This window comes from Manis javanica, chromosome X (assembly GCF_040802235.1).
Source record: "Manis javanica isolate MJ-LG chromosome X, MJ_LKY, whole genome shotgun sequence".
Classification (NCBI taxonomy): Eukaryota; Metazoa; Chordata; class Mammalia; order Pholidota; family Manidae; genus Manis; species Manis javanica.
In genome coordinates, this window is record NC_133174.1 from 45,375,734 (window position 1) to 45,392,786 (window position 17,053).

At 41.7% G+C, this 17,053-nt stretch overlaps 1 protein-coding gene across 16 annotated transcripts in view; it reads right to left on the reverse strand.

Annotated features, from left to right (window-relative positions):
* Positions 1–16,761, reverse strand: part of FAM156A (family with sequence similarity 156 member A) — a 54,192-nt gene extending 37,431 nt beyond the window's left edge. For 8 of the 16 annotated variants that reach the window (XM_073228189.1, XM_073228178.1, XM_073228186.1 and 5 more), the window contains exon 1: positions 16,344–16,759. The gene's annotated coding sequence lies outside the window, so the exon portion shown is untranslated. Of the gene's footprint in view, positions 1–15,686; positions 15,819–16,343 lie in introns of all 16 variants that reach the window. The other 8 variants (XM_073228171.1, XM_073228174.1, XM_073228172.1 and 5 more) reach the window with 4 other exon arrangements.
* Positions 16,762–17,053: the final 292 nt, after the last annotated feature.

The following is a 17,053-nucleotide window of genomic DNA, read 5'->3' on the forward strand; positions in this document are numbered from 1 at the left end:
TGGGGAGACTTGCTCTGATCACCCTGAATGAAATAACATCCTCCTTCATATCTTTCCACGGAGCATTTGCCACCCTCGGAGGGGTTACATATTTCTTGGCCACTCTATGAGATCAGGGATATTTTTTTTTTTGTAGATAATTATTTTTTATTGAAGGGTAGTTGACACACAGTATTACACTAGTTTCAGGTGTACAACACAGTGATTCAACATTTATATACATGATAATTCTAGCTACCAGCTATCACCATACAAAGTTTTTACAATATTTTGACTATATTCCTTATGCTATACATTACATCCCGGTTACTTATTTATTTTACAATTGGAAGGCTATACTTTTTTTTTTTTGAGGGCATCTCTCATATTTATTGATCAAATGGTTGTTAACAACAATAAAATTCTGTATAGGGGAGTCAATGCTCAATGCACAATCATTAATCCACCCCACGCCTAATTTTCGTCAGTCTCCAATCTTCTGAAACATAATGAACAAGTTCTTAACATGGAGAACAAATTCTTACATAGTGAATAAGTTACATGGTGAACAGTACAAGGGCAGTCATCACATAAACTTTCGGTTTTGATCATGCATTATGAACTATAAACAATCAGTTCAAATATGAATATTCGTTTGATTTTTATACTTGATTTACATGTGGATACTACATTTCTCTCTTTATTATTATTATTATTATTATTACTTTTTTTTTTGAGAGGGCATCTCATATTTATTGATTAAATGGTTGTTAACAACAATAAAATTCTGTATAGGGGGGTCAATGCTCAATGCACAGTCATTAATCCATCTCAAGCCTAATTCTCGTCAGTCTCCAATCTTCTGAAGCATAACGAACAAGATCTTACATGGTGAACGAATTCTTACATAGTGAATAAGTTCTTACATGGTGAACAGTACAAGGGCATTCATCACAGAAACTTTCGGTTTTGATCACGCATTATGAACTATAAACAATCAGGTCAAATATGAGTATTTGTTTGATTTTAATACTTGATTTATATGTGGATCCCACATTTCTCCCTTTATTATTATTATTATTTTTATTTTTAATAAAATGCTGAAGTGGTAGGTAGATGCAAGATAAAGGTAGAAAACATAGTTTAGTGTTGTAAGAGAGCAACTGTAGATGATCATATGTGTGCCTGTAGACTATGTGCTAATCCGAGCAAGACAAGGGCAATAAAACATCCGCGGATGCAGATGCTTTCTCTCAAAACAGGGGGGGTGAGGTTCTAAGCTTCACCACTGTTGTTCCCCGATTTCTCACCTGATGGCCCCCATGTGACTGTGCCTGTCTTAGGTTGTTCCTCCCTTGAGGAATCTTACCCGTCTCTGGCTAACCAGTCATCTTCCGGGGCCATACAGGGAAATGTAAAGTTGGTAAGTGAGAGAGAGGCCTTATTGTTCGAAAAGGTTAGCTTTTTACTTCCTTGCAGATTTATGCCCTGTGGCTTCTATGCCCAACATTTGTCTTGAGGTTATCTTTACCACTTGGAAGAATTATGATACTTGGTAATTTCGATATGAGGCATGAATTCTACTTAGGGGTTATAATTATGAAGGAAGAAGAGAAGCTATAGAAATAGCAGACCGAAGAAAACATGGGAAGATTGATTATTTCTTTGACATATCTTCTAGTAGTGTAACATAAGCATGTATAGGTTTTAAATTACTAATTAAATTGTGTGCCCACGTTAACATAATAGGAATACAGCTACATAACCAAAGCAGACCTACAATTACCAGCCATATCCAGTGAAACCAAGAAAACCAGTTAGGCACCCTAGGCATTTGTGAAAACTTATCAGTGATATGATGGATATTGTCCAACTGAACTTGAACAGTCTGAGAGAAATCAGACAAATTAAAACAACCCATTCCTGGGGACTGTTCACATCCCATATGTTCTTTTAACAGTAGATAGTCTGTAGTTGTAAGATTTTGGAGTGCTACAATTTGCACCTCTCCTAATTCTTGGTTGAGTTCCAACAGTATAGATCCAGTCAAATTTGTTGTTTTACTGTATGCACAGGCCAGCTTAGATATCTCCTTCTTCATACCCATGGCAAGTCCAGGAACCGGTGGGATGAGTGCATCTACACCTGTAGCAGCGCCTGGATCTTTGTTGAGGTTTTTTGATGATCATCTTCTGGTATGAGTTTTCCAGAGAGTGCTAATGTTGGAATTTCTTCTTCATATCGTATCTTAGTTCATTGTCTCGGTAGCCAAATTAGGCTTTGATCCTCTGTATAAACACAAACAGACCCTTTGCCTACACTTTTATATGACCTTTATACAATTCTGTAGAACTCATTGGAGGTCACCACACAGGAATTGCTTTTTTTTTTTTTAAGAGAAAGGAATATTATCAGAAAAATGTACCTCCATAGCCGATCATCTGACACCCTTGAAGTGGTCAAAATTAAGGATATTTAAAGCATGCGTTAATCTTTTATTTACCATTAGTTTTATCCTATCAAGGAGTAATCCCCCTTTTCTTTCTTTCTGTTTTGTACTCTTTAATCTACACTTACATGAAGAATATTATGTTTACTAGCTCTCCCCTATACCAGGTACCCCTTATAAACCACTTGACAGTCACTATCCATCAGCATAGCAAAATGTAGTAGAATCACTCCTAGTCTTCTCTGTGTTGTACGGCCCTCCCCTTTCTCCCACCCCCCCCCCATGCATGCTAATCTTAATACCCCCTTTTCCTCTCCCCAACCCTTAGACCTCCCTAACCACCCATCTTCCCAGTCCCTTTCCCTTTGGTACCTGTTAGTTCATTTTTGAGTTCTGTAATTCTGCTGCTGTTTTGTTCCTTCAGTTTTTCCTTTGTTCTTATACTCCACAGATGAGTGAAATCATTTGGTATTTCTCTTTCTCCGCTTGGCTTATTTCACTGAGCATAATACACTCCATCTCCATCCATGTTGCTGCAAATGGTAGGATTTTCCCTCTTCTTATGGCTGAGTAGTATTCCATTGTGTATAAGTACCACATCTTCTTTATCCATTCATCTACCGGTGGACATTTAGATTGCTTCCAATTCTAGGCTATTGTAAATAGTGCTGCGATAAACATAGGGGTGCATCTGTCTTTCTCAAACATGATTGCTGTGTTCTTAGGGTAAATTCCTAGGAGTGGAATTCCTGGGTCAAATGGTAGGTCTGTTTTGAGCATTTTGATGAACCTCCATACTGCTTTCCACAATGGTTGAACTAATTTACATTCCCACCAGCGTGTAGGAGGGTTCCCCTTTCTCCACAGCCTCGCCAACATTTGTTGTTGTTTGTCTTTTGGATGGCAGCCATCCTTACTGGTGTGACGTAATACCTCATTGTAGTTTTAATTTGCATTTCTCTGATAATAAGGAAAGTGGAGCATCTTTTCATGTGTCTGTTGGCCATCTGTATTTCCTTTTTGGAGAACTGTCTGTTCAGTTCCTCTGTCCATTTTTTAATTGGGATACTTGTTTTATGTTTGTTGAGGCGTGTGAGCTCTTTATATATTCTGGACGTCAAGCCTTTATCGGATCTGTCATTTTCAAATATATTCTCCCATACTGTAGGGTTCCTTTTTGTTCTATTGATGGTGTCTTTTGCTGTACAGAAGCTTATCAGCTTAATATAGTCCCACTTGTTCATTTCTGCTGTTGTTTTCCTTGCCCGGAGAGATATGTTCAAGAAGAGGTCACTCATGTTTATGTCTAAGAGATTTTTGCCTATGTTTTTTTCCAAGAGTTTAATGGTTTCATGACTTACATTCAGGTCTTTGATCCATTTTGAGTTTACTTTTGTATATGGGGTTAGACAATGGTCCATTTTCATTCTCCTACATGTAGCTGTCCAGTTTTGCCAGCACCATCTGTTGAAGAGACTGTCATTTCCCCATTGTATGTACATGGCTCCTTTATCAAATATTAATTGACCATATATGTTTGGGTTAATGTCTGGAGTCTCTAATCTGTTATACTGGTCTGTGGCTCTGTTCTTGTGCCAGTACCAAACTGTCTTGATTAGTATGGCTTTGTAGTAGAGCTTGAAGTTGGGAAGCGAGGTCCCCCTCCACTTTCTTCTTCTTTCTCAGGATTGCTTTGGCTATTCGGGCTCTTTGGTGTTTCCATATGAATTTTTGAACTATTTGTTCAAGTTCGTTGAAGAATGCTGGTGGTAATTTGATAGGATTGCATCAAATCTGTATATTGCTTTGGGCAGGATGGCCATTTTGATGATATTAATTCTTCCTAGCCATGAGCATGGGATGAGTTTCCATTTGTTAGTGTCCCCTTTAATTAATCTTAAGAGTGACTTGTAGTTGTCAGAGTATAAGTCTTTCATTTCTTTGGTTAGGTTTATTCCTAGGTATTTTTTTTTTGATGCAATTGTGAATGGAGTTGTTTTCCTGATTTCTCTTTCTGTTGATTCATTGTTAGTGTATAGGAAAGCCACAGATTTCTTTGTGTTAATTTTGTATCCTGCAACTTTGCTGTATTCCGATATCAGTTCTATTAGTTTTGGGATGGAGTCTTTAGGGTTTTTTATGTACAGTATCATGTCATCTGCAAATAGTGACAGTTTAACTTCTTCTTTACCAATCTGGATTCCTTGAATTTCTTTGTTTTGTCTGATTGCCGTGGCTAGGACCTCCAGTACTATGTTAAATAACAGTGGGGAGAGTGGGCATACCTGTCTAGTTCCCGATCTCAGAGGAAAAGCTTTCAGCTTCTCGCTGTTCAATATCATGTTGGCTGTGGGTTTATCATAAATGGCCTTTATTATGTTGAGGTACTTGCCCTCTATTCCCATTTTGTTGAGTTTTTATTATGAATGGATGTTGTACTTTGTCAAATGCTTTTTCAACATCTATGGAGATGATCATGTGGTTTTTGTCTTTCTTTTTGTTGATGTGGTAGATGATGTTGATGGACTTTTGCATGTTGTACCATCCTTGCATTCCTGGGATGAATCCCACTTGGTCATGGTGTATGATCCTTTGGATGTATATTTGAATTCGGTTTGCTCATATTTTGTTGAGTGTTTTTGCATCTATTTTCATCAGGGATATTGGTGTGTAGTTTTCTTTTTTGGTGGGGTCTTTGCCTGGTTTTGGTATTAGGGTGATGTTAGCTTCATAGAATGAGTTTGGGAGTATCCCCTCCTCTTCTTTTTTATGGAAAACTTTAAGGAGAATGGGTATTATGTCTTCCCTGTCTGATAAAATTCCGAGGTGAATCCATCTGGCCCGGGGGTTTTGTTCTTAGGTAGTTTTTTGATTACCGCTTCAATTTCGTTGCTGGTAATTGGTCTGTTTAGATTTTCTGTTTCTTTCTAGGTCAGTCTTGGAAGGTTGTATTTTTCTAGGAAGTTGTCCATTTCTTCTTGGTTTCCCAGCTGGTTAGCATGTAGGTTTTCACAGTACTCTTTAATAATTCCTTGTATTTCTGTGGGGTCCGTTGTAATTTTTCCTTTCTCGTTTCTGATTCTGTTGATTTGTGTTGACTCTATTTTCCTCTTAATAAGTCTGGCTAGAGGCTTATCTATTTTATTAATTTTCTCAAAGAAGCACCTCTTGGTTTCATTGATTTTTGCTATTGTTTTATTCTTCTCAATTTTATTTATTTATTCTCTGATCTTTATTATGTCACTCCTTCTGCTGACCTTAGGCCACATTTGTTATTCTTTTTCCAATTTCGATAATTGTGACATTAGACCATTCATTTGGCATTCTTCTTCCTTTTTTAAATATGACTAGATTGCTATATACTTTCCTCTTAAGACTGCTTTTGCTGTGTCCCTCAGTAGCTGGGGCTTTGTGTTGTTGTTGTCATTTGTTTCCATATATTGCTGGATCTCCATTTTGATATGGTCATTGATGCATTGATTATTTAGGAGCGTGTTGTTAAGCCTCCAAGTGTTTGTGAGCCTTTTTTCTTTCTTTGTACAGTTTATTTCTAGTTTTATGCCTTTGTGGTCTGAAAGGTTGGTTGGTGGGATTTCAATCTTTTGGAATTTACTGAGGCTCTTTTTGTGGCCTAGTATGTGATCTATTCTGGAGAATGTTCCATGTGCACTTGATAAGAATGTGTATTCTGTTGCTTTTGGATGTAGAGTTGTGTAGATGTCTATTTAGGTCCATTGGTTCTAGTGTGTTGTTCAGTGCCTCTGTGTCCTTACTTATTTTCTGTCTGGTGGATCTGTCCTTTGGAGTGAGTGGTGTGTTGAACTCTCCTAGAATGAATGCATTGCATTCTATTTCCTCCTTTAGTTCTGTCAGTATTTGTTTCAGATATGTTGGTGCTCCTGTATTGGGTGCATATATATTTATAATGGTTATATCCTCTTGTTGGACTGAGGCCTTTATCATTATGTAATGTCCTTCTTTATCTTTGTTACTTTCTTTATTTTGAAGTCTGTTTTGTCTGATACTAGAATTGCAACACCTGCTTTCTTCTCTCTGTTGTTTGCATGAAATATCTTTTTCCATCCCTTGACTTCAAGTCTGTGCATGTCTTTGGGTTTGAGGTGAGTCTCTTGTAAGCAGCATATGGATGGATCTTGCTTTTTTATCCATTCTATTACTCTGTGTCTTTTGATTGGTGCATTCAGTCCATTTACATTTAGGGTGATTATTGAAAGGTATGTACTTAGTGCCTTTGCAGGCTTTAAGTTTGTGGTTACCAAAGGTTCAGGGTTAGCTTCTTTACTATCTTACTGCGTAACTTACCTCGCTTGTTGAGCTATTATAAACATGGTCTGATGATTCATTATTTCTCTCCCTTCTTATTACTCCTCCTCCCTCCTCCCTATGTTGGGTGTTTTGTTCTGTGCTCTTTTTAGGAGTGCTCCCATCTAGAGCAGTCCCTGTAGGATGCCCTGTAGAGGTGGTTTGTGGGAGGCAAATTCCCTTAACTTTTGCTTGTCTGGGAATTGTTTAATCCCTCCTTCATATTTAAATGATATTCGTGCTGGATACTGTAGTCTTGGTTCGAGGCCCTTCTGTTTCATTGCATTAAGTATATCATGCCATTCTCTTCTGGCCTGTAGGGTTTCTGTTGAGAAGTCTGATGATAGCCTGATGGGTTTTCCTTTGTAGGTAACCTTTTTTTTTCTCTCTGGCTGCCTTTAATACTTTGTCCTTGTCTTTGATCTTTGCCATTTTAATTATTATGTGTCTTGGTGTTGCCCTCCTTGGATCCCTTGTCATGGGAGTTCTGTGCACCTCTGTGTTCTTAGAGGCCATTTCTTCCCCTTGTTTTGGGAAGTTTTCAGCAATTATTTCTTCAAAGACACTTTCTATCCCTTTTTCTCTCTCTTCTTCTTCTGGTACCCCTACAATGCAGATATTGTTCCCTTTTGATTGGTCACTCAGCTCTCTTAGGATTCTTTCATTCCTGGAGATCCTTTTATCTCTCTCTGCATCAGCTTCTCTGTGTTCCTGTTCTCTGTTTTCTAGACCATTAATGGTCTCTTGCATTTCGTCCATTCTGTTTTGAAGTCCTTCCAGAGGTTGTTTTATTTCTGTATTCTCCTTCCTCAGTTCTTGCGTATTTCTCTGCAAGTTCATCAGCATGGTTATGACTTTTGTTTTGAATTCTTTCTCAGGAAGACTGGTTAAATCTATCTCCCCAGGTTCCTTCTCAGGGGAAGATGTAGCAGATGCTGAAGCTGTCTGGGTTAGTCTTGTGTGGATCTTATTTGTTTGCCTTTTCATGTTGATAGGTGCTATTGAGTGTCAGCTGGGAGGGCCAAACTTTTCACCTGCTACTGGCCTTTCTTTACTGGGACAAGTGCGACCCCTAGTGGCTTGTGTTGGGTAATTGCGTGTAGACTGGGTCTTTGTGTCTTGCCGGGCGGGTATAGAGGATTCTCTCTTTCTGAGTGCCTGGCCTTCCTTAGGCTCCTTCTCTGCTTTTGCAGCGCCCAGAGGGGTAATGGATGGGGGGGGGGGGGTGCTGTTTGGCTGTTTACCTCCGTGAGGGGTCTCAGAGCTCTTGCCCAGGGTGTTAGTGTGCCCGGTTTTCCATGTAATTTCCAGCCACTGGGCTGTGACCTGTGTTGTTTCCGTCCAGCTGTTACGTCCCTGTCCCTTTAAGACTTTCAAAAAGCACTTGCTTTTCTTTGTCACAGGGGCATCAGCTTCGGAACCCGCTCAGAGGTCTTGCTGCCCTGTTTCCCTAGTTTCCAGCCCTCCACGCATGCACTGTGTCTGCGTTCTGGTGCAGGTGGCTGGGGCTGGGTGTTTAGCAGTCCTGGGCTCCCTTTCCCTCCCCACTCTGACACCTCTCCTCCTGCCGGGAGCTGGAGGGAGGCGTGCTCGGGTCCCGCCGGGCCGGGGGTTGTATCTTACCCCTTTCACCAGGTGCTGGACTCTGGCTCGTGTGGATGTAGTCTGGCTGTTGTCCTGTGTCTTCTGGTCTCTCTTTTAGGAGTAGTTGTATTTGTTGTATTTTCAAAAATATGTATGTTTTTGGGAAGAGATTGCCACTATCCTACTCATGCCGCCATGTTGGCTCCATCTCAAGATCAGGGACTTTTGTCAATTTGTTCTCTGTTGTAGTCTCTGTTCTGTATCCAAGAACAGCACTCAGGTGCACAGCAGGTTCTCAGATAACTCTTGTGGGACTGGCTGGGAGCCAGGCCCTTTACACACAGTGCTAAGATGCACAGGGACCCACAAAGGTGGGCACCAGCCCCATTTTATTAGTGATGATACATATTGAGGCTCCGGGAGACAAGCGACTTGCCCAATGACACACAACTGGACATGGGGTTCCAGGCTTTGGAACCGTATCTTCCAGGATCCATAGCCCTCGGTTCTGGGACAGAGACCTCACAAGCAAAAAGCGCAGAGATTTTACTCCTGAGATACAGATCCCAAAGAGCCCAGATACTCAGAGACACCTAGAACATATCACTGAACACACGACCTAAAACAGGTTCTGGAATTCTCTGCACAAAGAGCTCAGACCTTGAGTCACAGACTCCCAAACCACGCTGTCACCTCCTAACTTAATACAAAGAACCCCAAAACAGAAAGACAAAAGTTCAGATAATTCAGAAGCATCACATAACCTTCAGATAAAGTCTTCAGACAAATCAGAGGACCTACACCCTGGGCACAAAACCCTCAAAACAGCTCAGACACCTTCACACTTTCAGACTATTAACCCCCACCACCCACCACTACCACCACAACCACCACACAACGCACAGACATCAGTTTGGGACCCAGAATGACGAACAGCTCACAGACTTCACCCCCTAGGGTGCAGACGCCTACCCAGAGATCTCACACCGGGAGACACACAAAAGCTTACAAGCGCAGAAAATGCACACCTTGATACATAGGCACACAAAGCCCAAGAGAACATATACCATGGTGTACAAAATCCACTCAGATAAAATACCCCCATTCACTCACAATCCCCCAAAGGCTCAGAGAGGAAATGTACCCAAACAGCGTGTGTGATGTCATATCCAGCGACAGGCATCCCCAAACTGCCGGATACAGTATTTCCTCGGCAGAGACACAAGCACGCTCCAAGGCTCTCCCTGGACATTAACTGATTGTGAGACAGGGATGGTGGGTGTAGTCAGAGAATGGTGAGGGCCTCCAGGAAAAGCACGGTAGAATATTGACAGTCAGAGCAATGTAACAATGGGCAAAGAAGTCCCCAGTGAAACTCTGTTAAGCATTATGTAAAGTCAAAGTCACACTAATTCCTCTCGGGAAAGATTCCTAAGAATATAGACATTTTCAGTGAGATCAGCTAAAGGTCAAAAGGCCAGAAGCAATTTGGTCTAGAATGTTTGAGTGTTCTCCACGGGTATCAACATAACCCGTGACTCCACTGTCAGCCCTAACAATCAGACTTTGACCCAGCCCACCTTGAGGACAGGGCAGGTGATGCAAGGTCCACACCCCTAAGTTTTCTTCATGTTCTCGAAAAACTCCTCAACTGCCTATAAAACCCCCTAGACAACACACCACCACGGGCTCTCTTGTCCCCTCCTGGCATGAAGCCAGGGGCTCTAGTCTCTCACTTTATTTCTAAATAAAAGCCTGTACAATTGCTCTCCTACCTTGGGGTGTTTGTGAAGCTCGTTCTTCGGCTTCGTGAACAAGAACCCTGGCATCATCTTCAGGGACTCGTCCGGGATAACTTCGGAGGTGAGTAATCGGCATCCAAGCCTGCCTTTTCTTTCACTGTCCTTATAGAAGGATGCCATCTATGGCACACAAAATTGGGCGCTTGACAGCCACTTAAATGGGACTAGCCTGGCTGCCGATCTCAAATTCTCAAGCGACAGGTTCCCCTGCATCTCCCTCAGTGGATCCATCTCCCTTGGGAGCCGGGAATGTCAGCTGAGTGGAGGCCAGGATTCCCTTTCAGAGGCATCTCCTCAGATGTGAGGGACTGAGGAAGGCTGTGCGCAACTGCGAGAGTCTAGGCTGAGGCTACACTTCAGCAACTTCTCAAAGGTCTGCGTGTCTGGAATCAGACCCCGACAGCCCAACTGGGTATCCATGAGGACTGTCTCTCTTTCTGTCTCTGACTTCCAGCCTGCTTCTTCAGGCCGCCCTGGTCTCAGTGAGGCAGGGGGCATCCCTAACTCTCTCCTAACTTCATCAATTTCACGGAACCCAATGCTCACCACCGCAAGGTAGGAGACCTATGCTTCGCTCTTATTCCTGACTAAATGCTGTACTTTTTATCTCATAAAAATGTGTCTGGGCACCCGTTAGCCACTTAAAAGATGATCAGCGCCAGCTACCAGTCTTAAGTCTCGGGTGCAAGGTTTCCCGGTGTCTGCCGCTCCTTGATCCCCCGCCTCTGGACAGACGGGAATGTCAGGGAGTGGCTGAGCCAATTTCCTACTTTCCTATGCTAATCTGTGGACTCCAAGGGTTGACCGGACTAGTAGGCAGTGGTCCTGGGATCTCGGTTCCAGCCGATTGATCCGATGATGCTGAGTGAACCTCCAGCTAGGCTGCTGCCTATGGGAGTCGCAGATGACCCCCGACCTCTTGTTTCACAGATCAGATTTGTTATAGTGGGTGACTGGCTAAATCCCAGGCAGTGGCATAAACTGGTGTTTGAGTACAGACACCCCCCTCCATAACTGTACATGTAAATGGCCCCATTTAAATTCTAGCCATGGCTCTATTTTATTGATCTCTCTTCCTTGGAGGCAGTCTTCCTGGGGCTAGGCATTTCCTTATCCGCAGCCCGAGTGGACTATGCTAAAGCCTGTGCAGAGAAACTAGGGTCTGGTTCAGGACTCCTGGAAGGCATAAAGTAAGAACATACTGGTGAGGTTCCCACTAGATCCAGGGCTCTGAAGCAACTCTTGCTTAGTGGGAAGGCAAGAGGGGAATCAAGGCAAGGTACAGGCCTCAGTGGTAAGGAGTGGTTAAATCCAGTAGGCCTGGCAGAGGAGGTGATTGACCACTGTCACCCAGGCTCCAAGGCGAGGGGACGCCCTCACAGAGAAAGGCCAACCAGGTGTCGCACACCTGTCTTTCTCTCTTCCAGGTGGGAGCTTCCTCTTCAACTTGAAAGCCAGACATAGCTCTAGCTTGCATTCTAAAGAACTGGGAGCAAATTTGATCCCCAGACCCTGAAAAAGTGCTTTGTCTTCTGCACACAATCCTATCCTCAATACAAGCTCTCTAATGGAGAGGGTTGGCCCCTGAGAGAAGTATACAATATAAAGTTATGCAGCTAAATTTGTTTTAATGCAAGGAAGGAAAATAGTCAAAAGTCCCATGAACTACTACAATATGGAACTAGTTTTCTATATTATTTTGGTGGAAGTCTATTCTACTTATTGGGTTCATTGTCTTAAAAAACTGGGAGGTTTTTAAACTAAACTCCCTGAAACAGAAGAAATTTATCTTCTGCAATACAGCCTGGCTTTAAATGACTGGAGTTAGAATTGTACTTGCATTTCATTTCCAGCCACCGGAGACACACAGTCCCTATCAGTTCAGAGCCTTCATCAGCCCTGTCAGTCTGGGGCCATCTAATCCTTAACCCAGTTATATAAACTAAACTGCTCGCCTGTAGAGTGTATCTTGAAAACTGAGATACTTTTAGTCAAATAAGCTAAAAGGAAAGGCAATTGGATATCAGTAATTCAAATCTCTGTATCAGTTTATCTGTCTGTGTATATGTTCTTTCATGAAAAGTGTTGCTAACTATAGTCATTATGTCTCAATCTGTATGTTTGTGTGTAAATGAAAGATTTTTCTACCTCCGGATGGTATTAATAAAATTGATTTAAAGACAAGCGCTTGTGAAAATTGGGCATTCTAAAATTTCCAGATAATTCTAATAGAAAATATTAAGCATTAATGCTAATTTAAGTTGAACTGAAACGGACATGTCCTTATGGTTATCAGCTGCCTAAGTTTACCTAAAGTCATTTAAGTTGATGTTATCTGCTAAGTCTTTCAAGCATAAAATGCTTAGAGGCTTGACTTTGTCAAATATTCAGTAAAGGTTTTGTAAGTAATCTGGCATAGTTGTTAGGAATGAGTGAACTAAATAAGTGTGGCAAGTGAACACCTTAATAATTGTGTGTTACAGTGTGTATACCTACCTACAGCCTGCGAATCTTTGTGGTAACCTGAAACCTTAAAGTTTTGCTAAGTTAAGAAGATATACTTTGTGCTTAGTGAGAGATTGTGCTTAAAGCTCATGGTTACAGAAATTATAAAATGTTCACAAATTTATTACAACCCTTTAGTAGAATTCGTGCCTCTTACCAAAAATTACCGAGTATCATAATACTTCCAAATGGTAAAGATACCTCATGACAAATGCTGGGCATAGAAGCCACAGGGCATAAATCTGCAAAGAAGTAAAAAGCTGACCTTTTCAAAGAATATTGCTTCTCTCTCACTTACCAACTTTACATTTCCCTGTATGGCCCCGGAAGACGGCTGGTTAGCCAGAGACGGGTAAGATTCCTCAAGGGAGGAACAACCAAAGCCAGGCACAGTCGCAGGGGGGACATCAGGTGAGAAATTGGAGATCAACAGAGGTGAGGCTTAGAACCTAACCCCCCATTTTGAGAGAAATCTTCTGCATCTGTGTATGTTTTGTTGCCCTTGTCTAGCTTGGATTAATACTTAGTCTATAGGTACAGACCTGATCATCTACATTTGCCCTCTTACAGCACTAAATTATGTTTTCTACCTTTATCTTGCATCTACCTACCACTTCAGCATTTTATTTAAAAAAATAAATAAATAAGGGAGAAATGTGGGATTCACATATAAATCAAGTATAAAAATCAAACAAATAATAATATCTGACTTGTTTATAGTTCATGATGTGTGATCAAAACCAAAAGTTTCTGTGATATATGACTGCCCTTGCAGTGTTCACCATGTAAGAACTTATTCACTATGTAAGAACTTGTTCACCATGTAAGAACTTGTTCGTTATGCTTCAGAAGATTGGAGACTGTTTAGAATTAGGCTTGGGGTTGATTAATGATTGTGCATTGAGTCCCCTAAACAGAATTTTATTGTTGTTAACAACCATTTGATCAATAAATATGACAGATGCCCTCTCAAAAACAAATGGTCATAAATTTGTCAATCTAAAGAATGCTAGTGTAACAGTTTACAATAGCCTGCTTCTCAGTGTTCACTAAAAATGAAGGTACCTAATGGTTTTAAGTTTTAGTTAAAACTACTTAAAGTAATAAGGAAAACATTTCTGCATGCTAAAGAATGTGTCTTTTGATAAAAGAAAGTAACTTTGTTCTAAAGTAGAGCTGTTTTTTAGAGGGAGAACTCTAAATGTAAAAAGAAGGTTGTAGAAAGTTTGTGGGAGAATTTAATATGGTCATGCTATATAAAATTAAAGCAAATGAGTCTCGGTATCAAGTACACAGCAAAATTAGAATTTTGTTTTCAGTTAAAAAGACAAAGTTTTCTTAACTGTTAGTCTGCTCTTAATATTGAAAGATTGCAAAGAGTTCTCTGTTTTATCAAAGCAGTTTCTCATGCTTAAAGTCTCAGTGAGTTGTCGGAGTATTTAAGAAAATGAGATCTTAATATTAAAAGGACTAAAAGCTAATCTTTGTTAACAACTGTGTAACCTTCTTTATTTGCCTTTGAGGTACTTTGTTGTCATTCTGGTTAAATGGATAAGTATTGCTTCATGGCAACCTATAATCCTATTTAAGCAGGTGCCAAAAAAAAAAGTGCAAAAGGGTGCTTTTACCTCTAGTTAACGGATATTTTCCAGAGAGCCCCTGGAACATGTCGGAAGAATTTTTTCTCATTGAGGAAAAGTTATTTGGCTAATTTGGCTTATTTATCTGATATATAATTACCTGCTTAATTACCAGGAAAGCACTGTCAAAGGGAATGATGCTAAACTTTGTTACTGCATGTTTTGTGTTACAGAAATATCCGAATTTCCTTATGTCAACTGTGTTACAGTAAGCTCTCATCAGATCTTTAACCATTGTCATTTGTAAGTCTTTTGTCATCTATACTCACTGTTTTATTACTCCTAAACTAGTAAAGAACTAGATTTCAGCAGAACAGGTATTGGTTGCATGAGATTAAGTAAACTAAGGAAAATGATTTTGTGGCTTTTTGTTTCAAATGTTGCTGATAAAGTGTTTTAAGCTTTTTCCCTTAAGCTGACAACAGTTTATTAAATGACTAATCTTTATAAGCAGAATTGAAACTTATCTTTCTCTCTACCTGATCTCTCCAGAATTTAAAAACTTTCAGTGACTATTTTTATATTTCATGGCAGTATGTTTATTTGCCTACGTTCAATAAGAACCTGCTTTCTTTGTAAGAGGACCAATTAAAAACACAGGTTATACTACCAAGGCTTTGACTGGAATGTCATACCTGAGAGACACATGCATAAAGCTCAGATATGAACAGCTTTAAGGAACTAAGGTTGACTTTACAAAGCCAACAAAGCCCCTTGGAAGAACTGGCCTGGTACCTTGCTTACAGGGTTCCCAGCAGCCTTACCAGGTGAGTAAGGAAGGCCACTTCCTGGCAAGTGCAGGAACCTCAGGATGTCTTGGACATCGAGAAGAGAAGAATTCACCCAAATCTACAGGTACTGCAGGCAAAACCTGAAGGCAAGTCTGGCTGGGCTTTCTGGCCTCAAGAGGCCTTTAAAAGTTCAATCTGAAATTCCTTACAAAAGGTTCCAGCAAAGCACATTGAAAAGAGCCTATGTAATCAATTGCTCTTCTTGCTGCACTTATGCAAATAATAAAGCCAAGTGTTAAATATTTTCTTAACCTGGTTACTTCTAATAAAAATGAGGGTGATTTTAGAGAAAAGTATTGTTTCAATAATGCAGCCTTATCCATACTAAATCCTAATATTAGTCATAGTCATTGGGACATAAACTAGATCCAGAATTCTAGCTTCTTCAAAATATCTGGCTATGATTTTCCAGATGTTTTAGCTTTCTCCTATCATTTCAATTAAAGTTTTACTATTTCTAGTTCTCATATTCAACCATGCATTCTTAATCTCATCAAGTTTGTCCCTCCAGAATGGAAAATCCCACTCCAGATACTGTTACTTAACCTAATAACACAATTTGTTCTATCTTGCCTAGAAGCCACAAAACTGCAAACAGTAATAGAAATGGAACCTGGAATAGAAGCGCCCATCTTCCGAGGCCCTCTCAACTGACCACTGATGGAGACCTAACTGCACCCTTTATGCGCCCCTTCTCAGCATGAAGCAGCCAGAGCGGTCGTAGCTTCCTTTCTAGGGTCTCCATCTGTAGAGGGGGGGGAATGAGACAGGGACCATGGGTGTAGTCAGAGTAGGGTGAGGGCCTCCGGGAAAAGCAGGGTGGAATATTTACAGTCAGAGCAATGTAACAATGGGCAAAGAAGTCCCATTGAAACTCTGTTAAGCATTATGCAAAGTCAAGGTCACACTAATTCTCCCCGGAAAGATACCTCAGAATATAGACATCTTCAGTGAGATCAGCTAAAGGTCAAAATGCCAGAAGCAACTTGGCCTAGAATGTTTGAGTGTTCTGCAAGGGTATCAAGCACAACCCATGACACCGCTGTCAGCTCTAACAATCAGACTTTGACCCAGGCCACCTTGAGGACAGGGCAGGTGATGCAAGTCCGCACCCCTAAGTTTTCTTCATGTTCTCGAAAACTCCTCAACTGCCTATAAAACCTCCTAGACAACGCACCACTACGTGCTCTCTTGTCCCCTCCTGGCGTGAGCCAGGAGCTCTATTCTCTCACTTTATTTCTAAATAAAAGCCTGTACTTTGCTCTCCTACCTTGGGTGTTTCTGAAGCTCATTCTTCGGCTTCGTGAACAAGAACCCCGGCATCAATTGCATCTGTAGGACTCACAATGCGCTGCCCAACGCGGCTGCCTGGGCCTGTGACTGAGTTAGGGCTAAAGAAGACTGCAGAGCTCACGTGCGGACTGCACTGTCATCCCGGGCACCCAGCGTCGGGCTCGGGCTACCGACCAGCCAATGCGCGAACCACGCCACTGGACGGGGCAGCGGCCTCAGCCCCTTTGGACCAGTCACTTGGTGAGCAGTACACCTCGGAGAAAAACTCTACGCTCTGAAAAGCTACAAGCGCCCCCTCCCCGCCCCTGAGTTCCTGCTCCGACTTGGTCGCGCCGGTCCCCAGCCAGCCGGCCGATGGAACCCGCTAAGCGAAGAAGGAGGGCGGGACTAAGGGGGGACGTCCATCCGGAGTCACTCGGAGCCCCGGAAGGGCTCATCCGGCAACCTCGCCATTACCAGTCACCGCTCGGTATGGCCTCTGATCCCGCCTCCCACATCCGGAAGCCGATCTCTGGCCCGGTTGCAGTTCCCAGCTGGATGTGACCATGTAGGAAAGAAGGGGTGGCGTTAGAGAAGTGAAAAATGAAGGGCGCAGCCTCGGGCCAGTTGTCCACACGGGCTGAAATGAGCCGAGAGAATGGAGTGCTGGGAATGGAGTAGGTCCCGGCCAGAGCATTAGTGCCTCCG